Consider the following 26,498-nt stretch of genomic DNA (forward strand, 5'->3'; position numbering starts at 1 on the left):
AGGAGAAGGCGGTTTGCAAGAATTCTGGCGAGGATTTTCCCGGCGGAGGTTAGAAGGGAGATACCATTCATGCCTCTTCGAAACCCATAGCACTGTTGGTAGCAGCTGACTTCCAGTTTGAATGCTTGAGGGCCAAGGCTCTCCAGTTCTTGGTGCTTATTCCACACTTTTAAAGGTTCACTTTAAGTCCATCTTTAAATTTCTTTTGTTGTCCACTGACATTCCATTTTCTGTTCTTGAGCAGGCCACTGAAGTTTAGATTCTAATCCAGAATGGTTTCTTGTTCTTACTGACATGGAAGTCACTAAGCTGTCAATGCTGGAAGCACTGTATGGAGTATGTGTGTAGTGTATGAAAAAGTCATTATAGAAATTCACCGGTCGATCTCCAGCTTTCTGGAATGGTAGCTTTTCAGCATTGTGAGCCAAGTCATCCCATTCCATGTGGCCAAGGTCTGTTTTCTTTCCACAACTTCACCTGAAATACTCACATTTAAGTAACTGTGAGGGTTTGAAAACCCGGTATGTCCCTCTTGTGTAAATACTATTTTTCACCTCCCCTGTTGGTTCTTCTCTCTTGATTCTTTTTGCCCAATTTAAATACCAGAAAAGATTCTTCCCAAGTGGTGTCACTGGAAAGGTAAGCGTGGGTGTTGCTGCAAGGTTGAGCCAATCCATTTTTAACTCGTTATATATTCTTCTTCTTCTTCCTTTTTACCTAATGCCTTTTTATTATGAACGGTGCTGGGATTTGAGATCTGATGCAAGCGACGACGTTGCTATAACAACACTGTGATTCATGTAATTTCTTCAACAATCTGTTGAGGTGTTGGGTTCTGCAGCTTGTAAGCTTCCACGCTAGTTGTGTTAAACCTTCTCCTGTTTTGTTGAAGGATCATCATTGTATCTTTGCTTCTCCTGCAGCAGTGAGGGCACTGAAGATCTTCAGGTTTAAATGGAACTTGGTAGTCAGATTGGATCTTGTGGTTGCCATCCCTCTGCCTGAACTCTTCTTGTTTCAGACTGATCGTGTGTCATGGGCAAATTCAGGGATGGTTTTGTGTTCTCCAGAGAAACGGTATTTGAATAAATGTTTGAAAAACATAATTCTGGACTGTTGGTTACATGGCTAATCAGCTCTTTACTTGCTTTTTCATATAATCATAGAGTCAGAAGAGGCCAAAAGGGTCATCCAGTCCAACAACCTGCCATGCAGGAATACATAACTAAAGTACTTTAATACTCATGCATAAGTCGAGGACAGGTTTGGGACCAAAATTATGGATTTTGATATGACTCATGGATAAGTCAAGGGTCCTTTCATGGAGAGAGGAAAGCATACTTCTATTTTCCCATCCCGGCATTCAAAATGCCAGAAGCAATGCCATGATAGTGAGCTGATGGTTTTTAACATTCTCCTAGGATGGGTTATTGTCTTGCCTTTCACTATTCTACTCAGAGAAGGAGATGGTTTCTTTTTTTGATAAGAGTTGTGGTGCAGTATAGGCTTGTGCATAGATCCGTTTTAGCTGTTTTACTTCAGCCAGACCGGCTTCTTCAGCTCTACTGGGTGACCATAATGGCAAGGGCCCAGCTTCTATGTTTTCCTGTCCATAATGGGACAACATGGTAGCCGATCACCTATTTGGCGTTACAATTGCATCCTGGCTTTAGTGTATTTTTTGGTTTGTCATCTGGCTTGGCCTCTCTCTTGAATCTTTTTGATTTTCCTTTATTTTCTTGATTCTTTTTATTTAGTGGGATTGACTGGAAGTTGGAAATGCATGGCATGGGTGGGTGGGGTGTGCATGCACATTTGGTGGCTTGGAGAGTCACCCTTTTAGCTTCTTTTTCTTCTTCCCTCCTCAGAAAATACTTCTAGAAGATAAAAATAATTATCCATAATAGTAATCCCCGCTAGCAAAAAGAAAAGCGTCATTCTCAGAAAACTACTACCACCTAGTTACCTCTCCTCTAGAGTAGAGAGTAGAAACAGCTTTAAGGACGCATTAAACCCAGGTCTCCTATACAGACCAAAGTGAAAGGATCGCAGAAAGAGTGGTATCTTAACTCCGATGCTTTTAAATCTAGGTCTTACTGAAGGATATAAGGACAAACGATGCCATTCCCTAAAATAATGGAAAGGGCAGCCCAGGGAGCCCCCACATTGCTGCCAATGGGTCAAATCTAGCCATATTTTTTGGCTGTGGTCCAAAGACTCTGTCTGGCTGCGTGCCTATTTTTGGGAGGTGTGTGAAATGGATATTGGGGAGGAGGGGGTCTACCGGTATCCGGCAAGCAGAAATAGATCAGGTTCAGCCAAAATGCACAAACCTAGTACAGTATTCAAACTGACCCATGAAGAAATTGACCCAAGTTTTGAGTGATCCTTTATTTACTAAAATTTCTAGACCTATACACATGAATATATAGAATATCCACAATGGAACAAAAAAACTTTATGCTATAATAACATTGATTAGTTTCTTAAAGCTCCGAATATTCTTTTCTTCTTGATGAAACTGAGGTACATGCATACTTTCTGTTACTGAAACATAACACCTAAGTATGTCATCACTGGTGCACCAACAACAACTTTGTGACTAAAATACATTCAATCCAAATTTGTGGTGTTTTCACACATGCAGATCAACAAATTGTAAATAGAGACATGTGGCCCATCTCTTCCTCATCCTTATCCAACAGGTCAAGCAAATAATGGTAAAGCTAAGTAATTATGTACTCTAAATGTAATCATTTTTGAATGCTCTCTGTATTTGGTACTTCATTTTCTCCCAAATACAGTGGGCTTTTAATATCTGATGTGGTTTTATTACAGGAGTCCCCATGGAAACCAAAATCTGTGGGTGCTTGCGTTCCATTTTATAGACCACGTTGTGGTAAAATGGTACCTCTTATTTAAAATGATGAAATCAAGCGTTGCTCTTTGGAGTTATTTTTAAAAATATTTTCATGCCATTGATGGTTGACTCCATGGATGCAGAATCCATTCATACAGAGGATGATTGCATTTGTTACCTGCTTCTCCCTATACGTTGAATCAGATAATAGTAACTGATTAGACACATCATACCAATAAACCAATAAACATATGAAACCAATTTGAGTCTTCTTATGGAGACAAGAAGTGGGGTATAAATCATCATCATCATCATTGTCATCATACATATTAAAAAGAACCTGTACTTTCATATTGTTTCTTTATAACTCATTTGTTAGGCCTACTTAAAGAGATGGGTCTTAGCTGCTGTTTGAACCTCAGAAAGTATCCAGTTGATTAATTGCTTCAGGAAGGCCATTCTACAGACAAAGCTAGCTCCGTCCATCCATGGTGTAGTTGTTCCAAGATGTTCTGTTCCAAGACAGTTGGACATCTTTTCCCCATTTAGCTCCTGACTTAGTGTATATATTCATTTATAAGTCTAGAAATTTTAGTGGAAAAATTGAGCCTCCAGAAGTGGGTGAACTTATCCATGGGATAATATAAGAACTGTACCTTAACTCTTATCAAAAAAGGATCCATTTCTGAATAGAGTGGTGAAAAATGAGAGCTGGGAGGGCCTAAGAAAAACACCAACTCCTCTACTGTTTTTGCCATGGTGTGGCATCTGGTATTTTTGAATATCTTTGTGAGGAAATAATGGTCCACTGGTACTTTCTGCACTGTAAAGAATGACCCTCAATTTATCCATGGCTCATATAAAAATTCATAATGTTGGCCATGAAATCTTTCTTTGATTTATACATGAGGTCAATTTATACATGCGTATATATAGTATCTCTCCTCTTGCTCTTCTCCTACGGTCTTGTCACTTTAGGCATGCTCTGTTTTCAAGAGAAAAGGTTTTGCAAAAGCACCTTTGATGGCTTAGAATGTATTAGAGATTCTCCTGACAGATTTTTATTTTGAAAAAAGAAAATCCTAATCCCTCTATGTAGTTGACCCTGGCTTTCGTTCATGGCTAATTATATTATATTCCATTTGCATAGTGACGGGAGAGTTTAAGAGGGGTTATTTCTGCTTGGATGCATATTAAGGCCACAAATGACAGTCAGAAGCCACAGCAACATTGGACAAGTGGCAATTAAGCTGCTAAGAGCATCTCACCATGTTTTCCTATTACTGGGAGAGGATGGCTGATCTTTGCATTAAATGCTTGACCTGGGCCCATCCGGATTCTTCTCAACTGCATTAGTGGTCGGACCAAGCTGGTGGAAGACCAAAACATGAGATCAGAAACTGGAGCTGTGTTTGTTAGTTTAAATATCACAATTTCTTTTGCTTTGTCTCACAACTATCCTGTGAGGGAGGTTAGGCAACTACTTGTGAAGGATGGATCCAGGAGCCCTGTTGCAAGCTATGGACATAGTCTTTCAGGAGGAGTGTGGTGGAGGCTCCTTCTCTGGAGGCTTTTAAGCAGAGGCTGGATGGCCATCTGTCGGGGGTGCTTTGAATGTGATTCCTGCTTCTTGGCAGGGGGTTGGACTGGATGGCCCATGAGGTCCCTTCCAACTCTATGATTCTTTGATTCTATGAGGGGGACCCCATCCAAAACTGATTGACACACCTCCATCCCCAGATTAGGACCCTTCTGTCAGAGCGGTTTTCTAGACACACACGCAGCAGAAGTCGCTGACGAGGAAGCTCTGGATAAATAACGACGCTGCAGTCTTCGGTTATCTATCAAAAGTTTACTTACGAACAGAATTCTACAAGACGATACACAGCTCTCACGCAGGCACACACGGGAAAGGACAGAGATAGTAAGTAGAGGGCTATTTATCTCATCCTCTGCTGTCTGATGCAATCCAAGTTTAACCCTTTACACACTTGCATAGTAAGCTGCACACAGTGTATGATGCAATCTCCAGCACACATTGCACAACCATGACTCAATTACATTTAAACAACTCTATATACAATCATTCCCACTTCAACACCTTCATGGCAAGCACCTCTGTTTTGTCTGGATTCAGTCTTAATTTGTTTTTCCTCATCCGGCCCATTATCTCCTCCAAGCATTTATTCAGAGGAGACATACTGAAGTTGTTTTTGAAGGCATGGAGAAACATATTTGGGTGTCATCAACATGCTGATAATGTCAATGTGAGATTTGTATAGTGAGAGTGTTTAAATGTAATTTGTGCCATGCTTGTATTGCAGTCAGATTGCATCATCCAGAGTGTGTAATAGTGTGTAAAGAGTTAATCACTAATGAGCTATGATGACCTTGGTGTGTGTGGCTGGAACTAGGGAGGATCTAGACACATGAGTATGCGCATATCTATTGCATCAGTTCAGTCTGTCTTGAGTTCGAGTCGAGTTTGAGATCTGTTGGAGAACAGATCAGTCCTGTGTTTGTTCGTCGTCTGCAAGAGTCTGCTTGTGCTGTTTACTGCTCCATTCAGTAAAGCTTTGTATATTGCTTTTACTGACGTCTCGAAGTGTCGCTTCATTCTGCACTCCATTGCTTTTCATACTACTACCGCTGCGCTGCAATACTCTGACAGATCATACCCCGCCCCATGTTTACGGATGATCTATTCCAGCAGTTTCATGTAAATGTTAAAAAACACTGGTGATAGAATGGCACCTTGTAAGATGCCATATCACAGCTCCTTTTTTGAGGAGCAGCTATCCCCAAGTGCCACCATATGGAACCTTCCTCAAAGGGATGACCGGAACTACTGTAGCATGGTGCCGCTGATTCCCAGCACCTCCAGGCATTCCAGAAAGATACCCTGGTCAATGGCATTGAAGGCCACTAAGAGCCCCGGTGGCAAAGTGCATTAAAGCACTGAGCTGGAGACCGAAAGGTCCCAGGTTCAAACCTCAGGAGCGGCGTGAGAGGCCGCTGTTAGCTCCAGCTCCTGCCAACCTAGCAGTTCGAAAACATGCCAATGTGAGTAGATCAATAGGTACTGCTCCGGCGGGAAGGTAACGGCGCTCCATACAGTCATGCCTTTGGCCACATGACCTTGGAGGTGTCTACAGACAATGCTGGCTCTTCGGCTTAGAAATGGAGATGAGTACCAACCCCCAGAGTCAGACATGACTGGACTTAACATCAAGGGAAACCTTTACCTTTACCTTCTAAGAGATCTAGAAGCACCAACCGGGACATACATCCCCTGCTGGTGTTGAGATGGAGATCATCCATTAAGGTGACCATAACGCAACCTCACAACCTCTGAGGATGTCTGCCATAGATGTGGGTGAAATGTCAAGAGAGAATACTTCTGGAACATGGACATACAGCCCGGAATACATACAACAACCCTGTGACCATAACAGTCTCAAATCCATATCCTTCTCTGAAGCTGTTTCGAAATGGGTCAAGGAAGCGTGTGTCATCCAAGACCACCTAGAGTTGGAGGGCAACTGCCTTCTCAATTACTTTGCCCAAAAAAGGAAGGTTATACGTTGATCTATAATTATTCAGGTCCAGGGGACCCAGGGAGGGCTTTTTAAGCAGTGGTTCAACTACTGATTCTTTTAAACAGGATAGAACGTTTCCGTTCCCAAGAGATACATTAATAATTTGTTGTATTTGAGATAGAATTTTATCTCCTGCATGGAGATGCAAAAAGCTATGATTCTGGAGAAAACTGTTGTTGATGAAGCTGCACACAATTACATTTGTGTATATGATAGAGGAGGGTTTCTTGAATGGTCAAATGTCTGGATGAATTCCTTTGAGGAATGTCTTAGGGAACTGGGTATGTTTAGCCTAGAGAAGAGAAGGCTAAGAAGGGACAGGAGATGCATGATTAATTGTTTTAAAGGATGTCATATTGAGGAAGGAGCAAGTTTGCTTCTGCTCTTAAAACTAGGACACAAAATAACAGATTCAAACAGTGGGAAAGAGATTCCACCTAAACATTAGGAAGAACGTCCTGATTGTAAGAGGTGTTCAAGAGTGGAAGACGCTTCCAAGGACTCTGTCTCAGCAATTTTTATTTTTTACCCAGGAGAGTTGGTGGTTTATTTGCTGGAGAACTGGTAAATAAGCTGTGGGTTTAAGTCTAAACCATGCATGAACTGTCCTGGATACTAACTAGTTTGAGCGGTAGAAATTAGTTTCAGAAATGTGGGCCAAAATTTGAAGTGGTCTGAACACTGACCTTGAAGTCCCCGGCTATCACAACTTTTGCCAAAGCAAGGAGTAAGAGACCTCCAATGACCTGCAAATTATTTCCAAATATTATAATATATTTTTTATTTAACTGGTCCCAGTTTTATGGAAATGATATATCTATATCTGTATCTCCTTCTCTGTGTGTTTGTGTTGAAGACATCCCTTCCTTGACCTTTATGAAGAAGAACTTACCTGTTCAAACTCTTTGGAGCTGAGAACACTAATAACAATTAACATTTGCATGACTTAATTGGCTTAATTGGCAGATTAATCTATTAAAGCCCTTAATGATTCATTTGAAGGGCTGGAACCTAAGAGGCACTGTTTGTTTGTATAGTTCATGCATTGATTTATACTCAGGCTTGGCTCCACAGCTCCAAGAATCCTGCAGCCCAGAAAGACGATGACCATGGATTTAAACTTGGGGTGACCGATCAAATAATACAATGAAAAATATGTGTTTTAAAAATGTATGCTGTTATATTAGTTTCTCTTAAATTAGAAATAAGGGTTTGATGTGGTGAGAAAGTGATATAAATAGCATACAACCTGCATATACGTGGATAATGTCTCATAAGACCTCTCATCATTGATTCCTGAAGATAATAGTGAAACTATAATTTGACTGTACCTGGGTTGGCAGTAAACCATAGAATAGCACTGGAAGACCTGGAAAGGTCCACAAATACTTCAGAGGGGAATATTTTTGGAGCATGAGTAAGTGGATTCTTGGCTATAGAATTATATTATTTGTCCAGCTGTTATTTATTTATTGGATTTATAATCCAACTCTCTCCCAGGGTAGTCCAGTCTTCTAATGGAGATGCCAGAGTTTGAACTGAGAACGATTTTCATGCAAAATGTGTAGCTTAACTACAACTGGACAATGGGTCCTCAGGATAGTCAGCTTCAGAATAAATTTCCTTATGACCTAAATAAGTAAATATAGGAGAAAGATAACAGAAGTAGGGAATGAAAGGTGAACATGCTATTGTTGAGATGGTTGAAAATATAGAATTGTCACATTTTGGAAAATCCTCACAAGAAGGCTCTTAGATGGGTGAGAATCTTCACAGTTGTGAACCTATTGTGTAAATAAACATTTAATTTCATGCACTGAAAGTAGCATGTAATGTGTGTGTGTGCCATCAAACCACCTGCTGACTTATGGCAGCCCATGGATTCATAGGGTTCTTGATATTAGAAGCTGAGCAGGATCAACCCTGATTATTATTTGGATGGAAGACCCATGAACTATATTTCAGAGGAAGGAACTGGAAAAAGCCCCTCGGATTATTCCTTGCCTAAGGCAACATTATGAAAATCATGGCATCCCATAGATTAACAGGCAATCCTAAAACACCCATACACACAGAGAAATATTTAATCAATAACAAATATATTGATAATGTCTCAAGTTAGGTGTTTTTCAATTTTTTTTCCTCATGGTGAGGAACTAAATGGCAAACTTATTTATTGTTGTCCAAGAGAATGAAATTACGACGGTTTACTTCCCTAGATAAGGAGAGAGACAAAACTCAAGGACTTACACATTGGTATGAAATGTGAATAAATACACACAATGACAGATATATAGCCTGGGCATCTGAATATTGTAAACTGGCACAGAACAAGCTGCAATTCTTGTTACAGTGTCTTGTCTTTTAAGGAATTCAATTTTACTGCTTCAGAGCAGCAAACAGTCATTATTAAAGCTAATCAATGAGATAGAACATTGAAACAATGTATTATTTTTAAATGAATGTAGCACTTTTGATTAATCATTGATTGATGAAATCTCCTTGAGATTTTGTTAGCATAGTAGTTTGGATTAAAAATGATCATAAATGAGTCAGATAGAGTTATAGAAGAGGCCATTAGAGTCAACCCTCTGCTCAGTGCAAAATTATTATTTTCATCAGTAGGTGATTATATAAACAAAATAGTTATAGAATCATTATTTAAATACAAGGTTCAAGTACAATTATTCTATTAATTACAAAGTTACAATATAAAGACTCCTTTTCTGTCTCAAGAAAGCAAGAGAAAGGGCTTGATGGGTTGGATGAGGAACAGAGTTTTCAAAAAATCATGCAACTACTTTTTTCTTTCCCAATATCAAATAGGTACGGGGAAAGTAGTTGAAAATCTATAGGACTTTTCACTTTTAATTTGTTAAGTATGTTAATATGACGCTGTAAAATGAATGGGATAATTCATTTAAAATTAACTTTTTTAAAGAAATCCCTCCTTTCAAGAGAAACCCAATAGAGTTCTTGATTATAAGTCCAAAAATGCTTAAAAGATCTGGTTCAACTTTGCATTGGTTAATGAGACACCTCTGTCCAACGTGGCATTGCTTCTGGCCATTTTGAATGTTGGGCAGGAAGATGGTGGTAGTGGTGTCTCTTTGGCACTAAGCTAACTTGGCGAGAAGAGCAGAATGGGTTGGCACTTCTGGGTTTAGCTGCCCAGAGGGACACCCTTGCTGTTGCTGGGGGAACATCAAGAGGAGTGCTGGTTCTCATGAAGCCCTTCCTTGATTTGAGTCTGGTGGGAGGAGGCTGATAGCCATGCAGTGGGTGGCTTTCACAATGTTCGACCTTATTTCTCTCACCGTTAGCAGCAACTTCCCGTTGCACGTCAGGAGGGGCAATGCCAGCTAACTTGTAGAGTTTATCAACAGGTGTAGTTTTAAGGCATCCTGTGATTATTCTGCATGTTTCGTTCAGTGCTATGTCCACCTGCTTTGCATGGGCAGACTTGTGCCAGACAGGACAGGCGTACTCAGCAGTTGAGAAAGACAAGGCCAGGGCTGATGTTCTTATTACTTGTGGGTCTGCACCCCATGCGCTGCCAGTCAGTTTCCGCAGGATGTTGTGCTTGGTGTTCAGGCAGTTTTCCTAAATGTTAGTGTTCGATCTAAGGTGACACCAAGATATTTAGGATGAAAACAGTGTTTGAGCTCTTGGCCTTCCCAAGTAACTTTCATTTTAGTTTAGTGAAGAGCCCATTCCCGGATAACCTACCATATAATAAGCACTGACCCCATCTGCTCCTTTTCCTCCTCTCTATCTTCTCTAAAAAGTCAATTGGGCTGTGAACAACCAAAGGCAGGTGAGAAACCTCCCAGATCTTCCTCACCCACCAATGTTTCCTCACTCTTTTCCCCCACAGGGGGTGAATATTATCTGGTGGTTCAGGAGCTGGTAGTGACCACTCACTCACTCACTTTTGCCCTCAACTGGCCTTCCTACTTTGCTTTCAAGTCAGCTGCAAAGTGGGTTCTGTCCCATTCGTCATCCTCTCCAGATCCCTCCACCACAATGGTTTCTCATCTTTTGCCTGTTTTTGCCTCCTAAAAGACCACCTACAGTTGTCTCCTCTTCTACCTCTGAGGAAATATGTCACTCTCCAAACTCTAATAAGCATATTCTATGGGTTGACAGTCACTGATTGGAAGTAGGGTTTCTCAAGCAGGATTGCTTGAAATCCTTGGGTTCTGTTAGAGGTCTGTAGGGGTGGCAGAAGATATAGGAAAGGTAAAGGTTTCCCCTGACATTAAGTCCAGTCGTGACCGACTCTGGGGATTGGTGCTCATCTCCATTTCTAAGCCGAAGAGCTGCCGTTGTCCGTAGACACCTCCAAGGTCATGTGGCTGGCATGACTGCATGGAACGCTGTTACCTTCCCGCCGGAGCGGTACCTATTGATCTACTCACATTTTTGAACTGCTAGGTTGGCAGAAGCTGGAGCTAAAAGCGGGCGCTCACTCCGCTCCCTGGGTTTGAACCTGGGACCTTTTGGGCTGCAAGTTCATCAGCTCAACGCTTTAACACACTGAGCCACCGGGGCTCCAACACAAGATATACTGATTGGAAAAAACAACTTTTTTTGGCCTGTAGATATAATAGTTTTTATGCATGGGTTCCCTAAGATCTAAATATATTTAAAGAGTTCCTCCAAGGGAAAAAAGTTGAGTAAGGATGACCTAGACTCTAAGAGTTTATATCACTCAATCATGACTCCTTCTTTCATTGCAGATTGTCGAAGAGTCTTGGGCCTACTGGATCTGTGGAAAACGACAAGGTAATGGCAGGGAAATTATTAATTCATATTGCCAATGGGTAATGGAATGGTAACTGTACCTGATGAGACAAAACTTGTGCACTTGCACATGTAGTAATGCTTCTTTTATAAGGCATGAGTTATATTATAGTCTTACAACTTGTTGATACCTATTGGCTTAAAAAACCCTGTAGAGACAAGAAAAGACAAAAAAAATGAGACAGGACAAAAACATTAAAAAGATAAATATTATTTCCTTCCTTATACCGCACTGACTCACAAACTGTTGTCCAGAGCTATATCAGCACTTCAGAACAAGGCATATAGATTGCTATTTAGTTGAGAGTCGATATCAGGCTTATCAGTCTACATTTCAGACTTTTCAGATTTGCTCAGAGTCTTTGGCCTTCTCCCAAAGGGTGCATAACTCTGTGTGTGTGTGTCATTGAGTTAATACCTGATGACATACTGTGTACCCCACGAGGCTAGAAGAGTTGATGATATGAACTAATTGGTTGTATTTAAATCTAAACCTGAAAGTTAATGTTGTTGAAAATGGCCCGTGGTTGAAACAGGGCAGCCAATTGTGGATAGGAGCACTCCTGGCAAAACACAGATATGCTTATGTGTGTGCAAATTTGATCCAATGAGGCAGTATACTGGCAATTTCATCCATATTAACTCCGAATTGACAAGTTTATTATTCCGGTGAAAGCAAAGTTGTGGTTTGTTAATCTTCTTTCAAGCTCAGGCGGGTCACGTGGAATGCTTTTATCTGTGTGCGTTTGGCAGATGCTCTCTGCAATGTTTTACGTGTGTTTTTCTGCAACATGATAATGAACATATTTGTATTTCATCATAAGAGAACCTTATTTATTTGAGATCTAGGAGGCATTTTAGTGCTTGTATGCAAGCAGTATCATGTTTTTGACAAGTTTTCCCCGTTTTTTAAAAATGCATCCTTTAGGTCTAAAATTGTCTAGTTCCCCCAGTCCATGTCAATCCCTTCCTCCTTTGCCCTTTAAACTATTTTTTGCTTAGTGTTCTTGAACCAATAATCATGTTTTGTTGGAGGTGAACCTTCATAATTCTCTATCCTCAAGATTGTATGGACTAATGAACCCTTCCTAGAGCTTTAGTTTTTATTTCCTTATACAAATGTTTGACTTCACCTTTTCTGACAAAATGAGGTGGACACATTCTTTGGTGGTGATTTTAGCAGTTGACTCTAGGAAGGAAAAAAAAAAACATTCTTTAGTCAGAGTTAACAGATACACATACACATACTACAGCGTAACCATTGTGAATTATTATTTACATATTCGGATGCGGAGGGTATCATATTAGAGCTTCAAATATAGACAGTGTAGATCTGTGGTGGATATTTTGAGGTCCTCAGTTTATGAACTGGTCATTGACCGTAATAAAGTGAACTTGAACTTGAGGTCCTCAGTAAGTTGTTGGAATGTAGCTCCCAGCATTCCTCATTGGCTATGTTGTCTGAGATGCTAGAACTTATAGACCAACAATATCTGGAGAACCATATGTCTAGAGAACCAGGAATCTGTTGTTGTTAATTGTCCTCATGTCAACTTTAACTTGTGGTGACCTTATAAATGAGAGCTTTCAAAGCCACCCTGTTATCAATAATTCTGCTCATGTTTTGCAAACTCAGGGCTGTGGCCTCCTTGATTGAGTCAATCCATCTGTATTCAGTCTTCTCCTTTCCTACTGCCTTCTATTTATTTGTTTATTTATTTATTTATTTACAGTATTTCTATTGCGCCCTTCTCACCCCGAAGGGGACTCAGGGCAGATCACATTATACACACATAAGGCAAACATTCAATGCTCATAAACACATCAAAGACCGAGACAGACACAGAGGCAATTTAACCTTCTTCTGAGGGGATGTTCGGTTTTGGCCACAGGAGGGAGCAGCTGCTTCATCATCCACTCTGACGGCACTTCCTCATTCCAGGTCGTTAATTAGTTAAACTTGCCTCCCCACTTTTATAAGTGGTACCTTATTTCCTACTTCATAGATGCAACTATCTTTTGGGTTGCTAGGTCAGCAACGAGCAGGGGCTATTTTTTATTTTTAATTGATGGGTGCTCACCCCGCCATGGGCTGGCCTCAAACTCATGACCTCATGGTCAGAGTGATTTATTGCAGCTGCTCAACAGCCTGCGCCACAGCCTGGCCCCTTATTCATTGTCATGTTGCATCATTCTCTTTTCTATTGGGTCATGTCTTCTTATGATATATCCAAAATACAATGGTGTCAGATTAGTCATTTTGACTTCTTAGGAGAGTTTGGGCCTGATTTGCTTTGGGATCTATTTATTATTTTCTTTTTTTTTAACAGCCTATCAAATCCACAGAATTCTCCTCAGCAACTCAAATGACTTGACTCTCTTCCAATCAATATTCTGTACTGTCTCCCTTTCACAACAATACATGGAAATGGGATCTGAAATGGCATGGACCATCCTAACTTTAGTGTTCATTACATATCTTGACACTTGAGGATCTTGTCTAGTTCCTTCATAGCTGTCCATCCAAGTCCTAGACTTCTTGTGATTTTTTGACTAGAGTCTCCCTTCTGATTAATAACTGAGCCAAGGTATAGAAAAAACAATTATATTTATTTACACTGACCATCAGCAAAACCTTGAATATTCTAGACATAAGTAAAGAAATATACCTCTTCACTTACAAAATCATTTCCCCTATGTGGAAGTCATATCTCTTGATCACATTTCCAAATGCTCAGCCATATGCAATCTAGTGATGGAAATAATGTTTGCAAATATTTAAAATATTTGACCATTTCTTGAGTGTTGGGAAACCTGGATGGAGAGAATTCTTGATTGACAAGATTAATTGAAGTTCAAGGCCTAAAAAAAATATTATTATTAAGGCCTATTCTGTGAAAAATGCACATGTATGCTCTGAAGAAGTATATTAATATCCAGGTTCATGTTGTAACATGCAAATTAGTTAAGATGGAATAAGATTTTTCTTTCCCATTGTTCCCAATTCCCCTTTTATGCTGTGACTGAGTAACCCTGATTATTTTATTGGATCACGTCATAGCATTAGGAAGCAGGGTCCTTGTAATATACCTTATATTGACTCCCAAGTGATGTCCCTGGGGTGCTATTCTATTACTATTCTATTACAACCTGAAATGGATGTGAAAAACCCTGAAGGGATAGCTAATTTTCTTCTAAAAATTAATAACTGTTTTCTCTTCCATCCCTCCTTTGTAATGCCTTTCTGCTCTTTGACTGAAGTGTGATGGGTAAAACCTTTGTTTTTCATGAAATATGATCACTAAGCGGCTTGTTAGCTTCGAGATTTGTCACATTCTTATATCAAACTTGACATTATTATGATTGGGTTTGTAAGTATTTAATGGTGTCACTTGTGTATTTGGTGCTGTTATGAGAGTTGTGCCATTACGAGTGATTTCTTTTTATATCTAAACTTTCGTTTCCTTATTTGCATAAAGATTCAACTTGTTTCCAGACTTGCTTAAGACAGTCTAAGAATTGTAAATTGGGAATTGCATGAATAGTTGCCTCAATTTCACTTTAGCAGATATGAATGACTAATTGTGGCTTGTGAGTGGGATCAACACACTGGGTGTGGACAATGGTGGAAGGCCTTCTTGGTTGTAACCCAGGTGTAGAAACTCTTGGAAGACCATTACCTGCCAAAAGTAGCTTCTTCCTATTGCCTTGTCAGTTTGAGTTTGAGATCTGGGTTGCTGTGAGTCTTTCAGGCTGTATGGCCATATTCCAGAAGTTTTCTCTCCTGAAATTTCACCCACATCTGTGGCAGGCATCCTCAGAGGTTGTGAGGTTGACTTTGAGATCAAATTATTTTACCCAAATCTATACAGGATTTAAAACGTTTCAACCAGATCCATTGCTTCCCTATAAGTAACTGGGGAAAGATGTATTTATAGATCCTCCATTACAATTTTATGGTCAACATCCCATGGAAAATGACCATGAAATCTCACTGAAGAACCTAGAAGTGCCTACAAAAGTGTTCTCATTGGCTAAAGTAAACATTCTTCACAATTCTGATTTATATTTGCAACTTTTGTGGGCCTTCTGTGCTCCTAACCTCTATGGAAGCTAAGGGCCAACTGGGTTCCTACTTGAGATTTCATCCAAATATTTGCTACCAGCATTGACAAAAGAGGGTTTTCATGCTCTAAGGTCCTTACTTAGGTATCCTAAATGTCCTCTAACTCAGTTGGATATTTTGCACTGAATGTTATAGGAGCAAATTTCAGCACTCTGGCTGCTTGTTCTTCTTTTCCCCCAAAGGATGGGCTAAAACCGCAGCTATAAAGCCATTTTCAGCACTGGAACAAAGGGATTTTAAAGTCACTTTTTAAAAGCCTATGAAAAAAGGCACAGGTGCAGAGGAGCAGTCATAGCCCATCATCTTTCTAAGGAAACAGATAATTAAGATAAAAGTTGACCCAGCAAGAACCTGGCTGAGAAGTAACCTGTTCCATAACAAGTGTCAAAGAATGAAGGGATCAGAAGGAGAAAGGGGAGAGTTTATAAGCTACCTTCAGGGGGAAAATATGATTCTTTTCTTAGACCAAGTCAGACTGTTAGTCAATAGAAACAGAACTCAGAAAAGTGTAGAGGGTTTTTTTTTTTTGTTTCAGATGCAACTCTCATAATAGCTGTCTGTGTTGGTCATATTCTTTGGGGGATTCTGAAAGGGGCAGTCCATTGAGTTATAGATTTATGCAGAAATAGTTTGAATTTATTAGGCAAATTAAGGTAAGTCAGTTATATATGAAGTGAGCAGTCAATTGAGTATCCCTTATCTGGAATTCTAAAATCCAGAATTGCATACATAAGTGACACCTTTGCTTTCTGATCCTTCAGTGTATACAGACTTTGTGTTGGTGAAGGCTTTCATGACCAGAATCACTGGGTTGCTGTGAATTGTCCAGGCTGTATGGCCATGTCCCAGAAGCATTCACTGCTGATATTTTGCCCACATCTATGCCAGGCATCCTCAGAGGTTGTGAGGACTGTTCGAAACTAGCCAAGTGGGGTTTATATATCTGTATAGAAACAGATATATAAACAGACTTTGCTTCCTGCTCAAACTTGCGTAAAATATTTTATAAAATTATTTCCAGGCTATGTGTATAAGGTGCATGTGAAACATAAATGAATGCTATGTTTCATTTAGACTTCGGTCCCATCTCCAAGATATCTCATTATGTATACAGTAGAGTCTCACTTATCCAACATTCACTTATCCAACATTCTGCATTATCCAATGCAATCTGCCTTTTACTAGTCAGTGTTTTTGTGGTCAATGTTTTCAATATATCGTGATATTTAGGTGCTAAATTCATAAATACAGTAATTACTACAGAGCATTACTGCGTATAGAACTACTTTTTTGTCAAATTTGTTGTATAACATGATGTTTTGGTGCTTAATTTGTAAAATCATAACCTAATTTGAAGTTTAATAGGCTTTTCCTTAATCCCTCCTTATTATCCAACATATTCGCTTATCCAACATTCTGCCAGCCCGTTTTATGTTGGATAAGTGAGACGCTACTGTAGATGCCAATGCACATATTCCAAAACACATATTCCTCGAGCCAAATAAAATTCTTCTTCTCCTTCTCCTTCTCCTTCTCCTTCTCCTTCTCCTTCTCCTTCTCCTTCTCCTTCTCCTTCTCCTTCTCCTTCTCCTTCTCCTTCTCCTTCTCCTTCTCCTTCTCCTTCTCCTCCTTCTCCTTCTCCTTCTCCTTCTCCTTCTCCTTCTCCTTCTTCTTCTGCTTCTTCTTCCTCCTCCTCCTCTTCTTCTTCCTCTTCTTCTTCTTCTTCTTCTTCTTCTTCCTCCTCCTCCTCCTCTTCTTCCCCCCTCCTCCTCCTCCTCCTCCTCCTCCTCCTCTTCTTCTTCTTCTTCTTCTTCTTCTTCTTCTTCTTCTTCTTCTTCTTCTTCCTCCTCCTCCTCCTCTTCTTCCCCCCCCCCCTCCTCCTCCTCCTCCTCCTCCTCCTCCTCCTCCTTCTTCTTCTTTACATATATGAAATCCATAAATGAGGGCGGATGAGAGAATGGAATCCTTGGAATGACTGAAGATCTGAACAGATTTTTATAATGAAGGCGAGATTAAAAAGAGGAGTTAGGGATGTTAGAGGAGTTAAGGTTAGAGTTCATTCAAGTATGACAAGAAAGGAAGTGAGAGATGCGAATTAGTGAGAGCTGGTGTCAGGATTTAGATGTATCACAACCAAAATCTTTCATGTTGTGTTCTACACTGAATCAAGTCATTTTTGAATTATACACACTATGAAAACACTATGCAAGAACATTGGAAATCTTGGGAATTTGTGATGCCAATTATTAAAGAGTGGTGATGTCCTGTGGGAGATTAGATGGATAGAGTCCTGTATTGAAACCACAAATACTCCTCTAACTTTAGAAGCCATAGTGGTAGGACCACACATTGGTGGCATGACTTTTGCATGTGCATCCCACCAACTATAAATGGATAGCTCAATTGCTCCGCCTCCCTACAAAATTGCAATGCTGTGATGTGTAATGCATAATGCACAACTGTAGCCAACAATTCAATCCATGCATGATGATATTCAGTGTAAGCTATGGAATGAGCACAGTGGCACCACTTTCACAACTTTCAACTCAATATGTGGCTGGCTCCATATCAACCAAAAATGTTCATTTGCTTGCTTGAGAGAAGTTAGGTATAGATAATACACCCAACAGAATAGCTGGCTGCTATTTGCTGCAGTTGCTGGAGTTTGGGATACTTTTTTGCCTAGCAAAGGAGTTTGACCGAATGAGTTATGTATTGTTTTAGGTATTGTTCAACATAAACTGTCCATACCATCTATCTATCTATCTATCTATCTATCTATCTATCTATCTATCTATCTATCTATATCCCAGTCTTTTTTGAAGCTATCAAGGATTGAATTTAGGATGTTCCCCATAGAACGTGTGTGTTCCTACCTAGCTTTCTTCTCATGTTCTCAAGTTGGAAAGGGATGGTTGATGTATTAGGCCTCCATACTGTTACAAGTATGGAATAGGTATGTGCTACATTAGGTATGGCATATGGATTTACTAATTTTCATTTACCACTTGTCCTTTCAAAAATGTGCATGACCTGAAGACACTAAGTAAGGGAAAACACAAGGGCCTGCCACTCTACCTCTATCTCCTTCTCCATTCTCCATTAAGTTTGTGATGGTTTGAGATGCAGGACACAAAAATGTGATTTATTCCACCAGGTACTTCTTCATCCATGTATTCCGAAGCTCTGCATTATGTGCCCACATGCATCTATTTTAATGCTAAACAAGTCGTTTGAGTGGCTTTTTATTTTCCATTTCAGCTTGTCTGATTTCAGCAATATTAATGTGGCTGAGCATCTAATCTCAGTTGAATGAACTTCAGACAGTTCTAATTCTCCCTTTATAACTGTAAGACCTTGCAAGGACCTTCCTTTTTTGTTCTTGCTAAGTATGTATTGAAATCAAATCAACCATGCACTGACCCAGTTGCCAGGCTATTAGGAGTGACAGAAAAGTTTTACCTGGGTCATTTCTTGAAGTACGGACGATCTGAGTTATCATTTTAAAAAAAGTTATTGAATCATAGACTTATAGAATTTGAAGAGACCCTTAAGACCACCTAGACCAGTGGTTCCCAACCTGTTCCCAACCACAAGACCTAAAATAAGGTCCACAAGACATGCGGGGAAAATCAGCTCTAGATTATTAAATATGGTTTTCTGTGGGTGAGCAGGTGGTGACTGCTGGATGGCATATGTATTAGAAACTAGAGCTAAAGTAGTCTATGCAATGCAGTTTTTTGAATCAGCACTCCAAATAACCAAATCGAATGTAAAGTTGACCAAAAAATGATTCATAGCCCTTTTGGTACTAATGTTGGAGAATAGTCCCCGGTCAAAGTGGTCCCTGGTGAAGTGGTCCCTCGCCAAAAAATGGTTGAGAACCACTGATCTAGACCAACTGCCTGCTGATGAGGAAAACTCACAGCTGAAATATCTCAAACAAATGGCTCTCTAATCTTCAGAGAAAGACAGTCTACCTCTTTCCAATGCAATTTGTTCCTCTGTTGTACCACTCTCAATGTTTAAATCAGTCAAATAGTTGGACCCAACTGTCTGAAACATCAGAAAGGACATCTTCTCCATTGTACATGTGGCTTTGCAATAGACAGCTAACTCTAGTGTCACCCATTGTGCTTTTCTTGTTTGCATATTTACCTGGCTTTGCTCAGGTGTCAGAGAGGCCATTGTCTACCTGCTTTGTCCTTTCTTCAGCTCCGAGAAGGCCTACCTTTCCCTTCCTTTTCTTTCTTTATTTCCTTTCTTTCTCCATTCTTCTCATATACGTGTCACCTAGCAACACAATCTGCTTTACTCCTTTTATTTCCAAGTCACATGACAGAGGGACACTTCAACTACCATAGTGACAGCGACTGCTCTGTATCTTTTTTATCCTTCTGCTCTTGGACTGAAAGGGGTGTTTTTTTAGTTCAAAACCATCAATTATTTAACGTTGAATAATGAAGGATATGTGTGCCACGTTTGGTCCAGATCCATCAAATCGTACAGGAGCTTTTGTGATACAAACCAACACACATATGTACATTAGTTAAGGACCCCAGTTATGAATTTTTATATGACCCATGGATAAGTCAAGGAATGCTCCATGGAGAGGAAAAAGGGCCAGCAGTTCCTGGACACTACAACTACCATTTCCCTGCCCAGAAAGAAAGAGTAGGAGGCCAGTGCTTCCTTTAGGTTTTCCTAGAAGGATGAAGTTCTTGCCTTTTGCCTGCTACTCAAAGAAGGGAATGCTTCCCTTTTTGTAAGAGTGAAGGTATTATACATACTACCTATATTGACCCATGGATAAGTTGACCCAAATATATTGGATCTTTTTTAAACTAAATTTTCTAGAAATATATGTTACTACTGTATATACTATCTTCATCCTTTGAAAAATAGACAAGAAGGATTTGGTGTCAAGTGGGTTTTAATTGCTTCTGAATCATAGTCTCAAACAAAAAAACCCTCTTCCTGCTTGTTTTGAATGCTGCTTCTCTTCTTTTCTGTTCCTGATGCACTTCTTCCTCTGATGGGTTAGTGCTGAGTAGCTCTTGTAAAGATTAAGAGGTTTTTTTTTTAATGGATTGAAAGGATTTACTTCATAAGCAAATCTTGTAATAAGCCAAGTCCCAATAAATTTTCTATTGCTGTATTGACTCATTTTTGAGGAGGGATGTGTTGTTTTTACAGGAGCACTTGTCTGTGAGATAGTTTTTTCTCATGGATTTGCTATTTTTTTACTGCTAGTATCATTGTGTGCCATCAGGTTGTTTCTGACTTGTGGCAACTCTATCTTTTTTTTTTTTTGCGAGATTTGTTTGAGGTGGGAGGGAGTGGCATGGCTTCCCTCTGAGGCTAAAAGAGTTTGACTTATACAGAGCTACCCAGTGGGTTTTTGTCATACCCCAGCCACCTTTGGTTTCTGAACCTGATTCAGAAATGAACTTTGACCATGATGAAGCTTATTCTGACTTTTTGCCTAGTCCACAGAGCTCCTTTCAATTACAGCTGCCGGCTGTTGATAGTTCAGATGCTTCCTTAATTGGGAGAGATACTGGAAATATTACTCCCGTGGCTGAACCAGATGTTCTGAGTTCCCCAGAGAATGTGCCCTTCAACAGAAGGGAGTTTCTGCATCGCCAGAGATCAGAAAAACAAGGGCTCCGAAAGAGTAAATGCTTGGCATCTCAAGAGGATTATGGATAAGAAGATTCCCTTGGGAACCTCTGGAGAGTTTGGCTTCCCTTCGTTGTGATCTGATCTAAGTTCCATAAAAGTGTCTTGCACTGTGAACACTTTGCGGTGTCAACGTGGCCATTTCCTGAGAACAATTCACCGACTCTAGTTCCTGATTTTACCAAGCCAAGTTTCCTGTTCCTGGCGGCTGAGCCGAGCCGTGACTCCCGAGTCGACCCAGAGTGAATCCTCTTCCCTGACTTGTTCCTGAATCCAGTATGGTCTTAGCTTCATCTCATTCCTGCATTGATATCAAAGACTTTTCAGTGACTTTGGACTTCGTTATTGTGATGACTCATGGGCCTTGTAGTCCTGTTCCTAGTACTATTGTGGCAGACGAAGAGGAAAACATGGGATTTTCGCCGGTTCAGCAAGAGCCGGAGTCTCTTCACCTGCAGGATGTTGATGTTTGCCCTCAAGAATTCAGCCAAACAGGCCTTGGGAAGAACTCCCCCCCCGTTTTCCAGGAGGGAAAATTATTCTAAAGATAGGGGAGTCAGGGAGGCTAATCGCAGAAGCCTGAGAATCGCTGCCAAACAAATGGCTGATTAGGTCTGCTTCCCTTGGGAAATTCTAAGGAGTCATGCATCTGGACAGAGTTGGGTTTCGCTTCTCGTTCTCTAGGGAAAGAGTTCTGTTGGCGGGAAAACAAGACCCAATATAGGTGTTTGGCGCGAGGGATACTTTGCGGTGTCAATTGATCAGCTTGAGGAGAGAGATCGTGTGTGGACTTCGTAATCCCAGTTCCTTGCTTCCCGGATCAAGCTTCAAGCCTTGCCTTGTCTCACGGTTTTACCACGGACTCTGTTTCATGCTTCATGTTCGTCTTGCCTCCAGTCACGGATCTAGTCGAGAATCAAGTGTATTTCCAGCCTTGTTGTCAAGCTTCATTGGAATTTAAAGACTCTGCTATTTCCCCACACTATTGCTTGGCAAAATGTGTGTTTCGGTCAAGTGGATTAAAACTTTGAACTCTAATATCTTATATTGGACAATACATTTCTGGACTATATTTGACCTTATCTGAAAGGTCTGCTTCTGAACTATATTCTTCACTTGTTTTTATTGATTTTATATATTTCTTTAATAAAGATATTAGATAGAGACTGGTCTCTGTGTAAGGTTATTGGTGCTCTGCAGCCAGGGTCCTGACAGTTATTCAGTCTTGCTTCCTTGTTGTTCCCCGCTCAAGAACTTTCCAACAGTTTTGAGACGTGTTTCGGTTTCTGGACTTTGGACAATAATATTGGACATTTCTCTTCAACTGTTTGGACTAATTCATACCTTTTCACAAAGGATTATTATCCACTCATCCTTTCCACTTATTCATTTCTGAATTTATAATTGTTTTAATGAAGATATTATATAATTATTGGTCTCTGTCTGGTTTTCAGTGTTCACGCTGCCTTGGGGGCAACAGTTTTGGTGGTTGTGCATGGATTCAAACTATTATCTCCCACGCTCTAGTCCAACACCGGAAACACTATTGCCAGACAAGGATTTCCCTGTGTCTTCGTCCCATGGAATGGCTGTATAGTTGTAAGAAATCTTTGGGGTTTTTTTGTTTTTTGTTTTGCTCCAGCAATGTTCTTCATGTTGGTTTTTCTCATGGACTTTCAATATTCAGTCCCTTAGAAAAAGAGCTTTTACAAGTGCATTTGCAAGATCCTAACATCTGAGTAGCATATGGTAGAATCTGAAGAGAGTACAGAACATGCCCAGTATGTCCACACTGCAATGATTTATTGTATATTATAATTGTTTTAACTGTTTTAATGTTTATTATATTGTACTGTGGTGTATCGGCATACATTGCCAGTCTGTAAGCCACCCCTTGGATGAGAAGAGTGGGGTAGAAATGATAGAAATAAATAAATAAAATAAATATCCTCCTGTCCTGGAACTGGGAAATCGACTGTAGAGTTGGGCTGGAGAAACTATAGAGATTGCTAGACAGAACATTTCTCTAAGCATTTATAGGTCCTCCAGTGGGATTTTATAGTCAAAGTCTGGTAGATGTTGGCCATAGCGCCACATAGGAATACTTAGATTCCTAGGGAGGTATTCTATCATGCAAGAGAATAGCAATTTTTATTCACAGTTTTCCCACTTTCATGGGGTTCTGCAGCTTTTATCACAAACGGTGTGGAAGACCTACTGGATCTAGGCTAGCATGGCCAAAAAAGATCTACAGTGGCCATTCTCAACCAAGGAGGCTCCAAGTATCATTGAACTAGCTTCCAAAATAGCTTGCTTTCAATCATAGCCAGGGTTCTAGGAGTTCAGCAACATCTGGAACTCACCTCTAGTTTGAACCATTAATGTTCAGGGTTTTTTTTTCATCCCTGTGATTTAAACCTGATAATTCCATCTACACCAGGGTTGGAGAATCATGTGGCTTTCCAGATGTAGTTGAACTGAAACTCCCAGTGTTCCTCACTATTGTCTGTTCTAGCCAGGATTACAGAAAGGGAAGGCTCCAAGAAGTATGTGTACACCTGTCAGGCTTGGGTTGGGTCATATTTGAAATACTGTGTTTATTTATGAGCATGACACTTAAAGAAGAATATTGACAAACAAGAACATGTCCCGAGTAGGGCAACCAAAATGCCTGGAAATCAAATCATATGAGGAATAGCTGTGGAAGTTGCATATGTTTACCCCAGAGAAGCAAGAGAGTTGGGATAAAAGTCACATTGAAATATCTCCAGTGCCGTCAAGCGGGAGATGGAGTGAGGCTGTTTTCAGCTGCTCCAGAAACTAGGAAATAAATTACTGGATTAATATTACAAGAAAAGTGATTTCACCTAAACATTAGGCAGAATTTCTTGACTGTAAGAGCTGATTTAGAGTGGAATAGTCTAATTCAGAAGGTGATAAACTTTCCTTCAACAGAGGTAGGCATTTGAACAGAATTTGATGTCCACTTCTCAAGAATCTATAGGTTCCTGCAGAGCAAGAGATTGAATTGACAATCCTGTGAAACCCATGATCTGCACTGGCCAGGCTTTCTAATGCTCTTATCACTTTCACTGCCTTGGAGAAGGTGACTGAAAATTGGTCATTAGAAAGAAACACAGAAAGAAAAGACATGGACACTTCTTCCTCTTTCTCCCTCCCTCTCCTTTCTTATATGGTTGATTCTTATGAGATGAAGAATCACCCCAAACACATTCATCATTACTGTCAACAGCACTTTTGCCATGCCTGTTTGGTCCATATGTCTGTGTGCTTGAAGCCTGAAGAGAGACTTCCAAAGAAGCAATATTCCATTTGGGCTTATCACTGCTCCCTTTTGTCACATTCCATTGGAGCAAAAACTGGTCCCTGAAATCTTTTTAAATGGTCAGTCCCAGAGCCGTTCCCTTTTGTTACATCCCTGTTGAAAGCACCTTTGGCATCTAGAACATGCTGTCACTTTTTTTCCATCCTCCTGCCCTATTTTCTACCCACATCACATTTCAATCCATGAAAGAAAATCCTTTGCAATCTGAGTTTAAGGGGAAGTAAGATGGCAGTCTTTCTTTGGAGATCATGGAGAGGATTTCACAAAATAACTTCACTTAGGTTATGTATCCTTCCCTGGAAGAGTGGCTTACTTGGAGAGGCGGGTATATATGTCTGTGTGTGTTTGAGAGAAATGGTAAAATTATACTATTCCTTTCTTTTCTTCTGAGAGTAGCTGTGACTGAATGCTTGGATACTAATGGATTTTATTGTTTGTCTTCTCTTTCCTGAGTGCTATATCTTTTTTAACTCTGATTGATCCTAGCAGGAGCCTATTACCCTGATGCGTTTCAGATGAAACTAGGCTTCCATCTAATATTTGTTTGGTATTTCTTTCTATTCACAATACAGACATTTTGAAACTAGATTTTTATGTGTGGAAGATATATCTATCTTTCTATCTATCTATCTATCTATCTATCTATCTATCTATCTATCTGTGAGACTTGAAACAAGATCCAGTATAAGGATAGCATTGCATAAAGAAATGCAGTGTTCCCTCACTACTTCGTGGTTCACTTTTCACAGATTTGCTGTTTTGCGGTTTTTCAATAAACTCTATAAGACTATTATATATTATATAAAAAATTACAATTTATAGCCTAAGTAAGGGAGGAAGGAAAAGCCAAAGGATGAGAAAAAGAGCCCAAGTAGCAACAGGAGGAGAAGGAGGCAATTTATCAACACACGATTAGTTGATAAAGACTTAAAATAGTGTATAAATATTAAAATAAATGTCCCTACTTTGTGGATTTTCACTTATTGTGGGTGGTCCTGGAACCTATTAGGCTTGTCCGATCGATGGAAAAAATGTTTCAATTCTCGTTTCTAAAGTAGGGGGTGCCGGCTCTTCGATATAGAAATTATTTCTTAATGTTTCACCCAAAATTTTCGGATATTTCCGAAAATTCGTAATGTTTCTAAAATGTTTCTAAAATGGCGGACGCGCATGCACAATCGCCAAAAAACAGGAAACCGGGGGGGGGCGTTTCTGGGGGTCTCCCGCCCTCATTTCTTGAGCTATTCTCATCAAATTTGGTACAGTGGGAGAACACATTCCACACTCTTTGCTCAACAAATTGCAAAATGTTTCCTGTCTCTTATGATTTTTGGCGAATTTTCATAACTTTTTATAATACACTATTTTTCAATATTTGAAGAAACCTGTTCCTGGTTTGAAAGTCTTATTTCCTGTTCAATTGGGTTCTTATCACTGTAAAAGTCCCTCTTCTACTTGTGTAGACTTTGGATTAGAAATGCAGCACATGCCAAGCAATGCCTTGACAGGATTGGCAACGTCCTTTGGAAACTATAAATTGCTGTGGACCCTCTATTGAATCAAATCAATGTCTGACTTTGTGATTGCAGAAATAAAACTCAGCCCAAGGCTTGGGAATAGAAATGGAGCGTGAGGGAAGCAATGCCTTGGCAGGTGCCCCACGTCCTTTGGAAACTATTTCTTCCAATGTACCCTTTAGGTTTGAAAACAATGTGTGTCTCTGTGATTTCTGCAATAACACTCAGACCGGGGGCTTGGGATTACAAATGGAGCGGGAGGGAAGCAATGCACTTGCAGGAATGCAGACGTCCTTTGGAAAAAAAAAAGTTCCCTAAAGCCAGCCACAGCAAGGACTCTGCCCCAAGCCCCCAGCCAATTTCCCCCCCCCCCAAAAAAAACACCATATCGAACCAGCAACAACAGAAACACTCTACCCCCAGTTAGCCCTCTCTCCCCCAAACAAGCAAGCAGCAGCTTCCCAGCGCGCGCCAAACACCCTCTCTCCTTGGTATCCCAACCCAGAATGGCTTGGGTCGGCTGCGGTTGGGGATTTTTATAGAGATCCTCCACGTGGACACG

General features: G+C 40.2%; 1 protein-coding gene across 3 annotated transcripts in view; it reads left to right on the forward strand.

Moving 5' to 3' along the window:
* Positions 1-26,498, forward strand: part of tsnare1 (t-SNARE domain containing 1) — a 495,360-nt gene that overhangs the window by 53,964 nt on the left and 414,898 nt on the right. For all 3 annotated transcript variants that reach the window (XM_008115495.3, XM_003223925.3, XM_062979952.1), the window contains exon 2: positions 11,202-11,247. The gene's annotated coding sequence lies outside the window, so the exon portion shown is untranslated. The remainder of the gene's footprint in view (positions 1-11,201; positions 11,248-26,498) is intronic.

This window comes from Anolis carolinensis, chromosome 4, assembly GCF_035594765.1.
Source record: "Anolis carolinensis isolate JA03-04 chromosome 4, rAnoCar3.1.pri, whole genome shotgun sequence".
In the NCBI taxonomy this organism is placed as follows: Eukaryota; Metazoa; Chordata; class Lepidosauria; order Squamata; family Dactyloidae; genus Anolis; species Anolis carolinensis.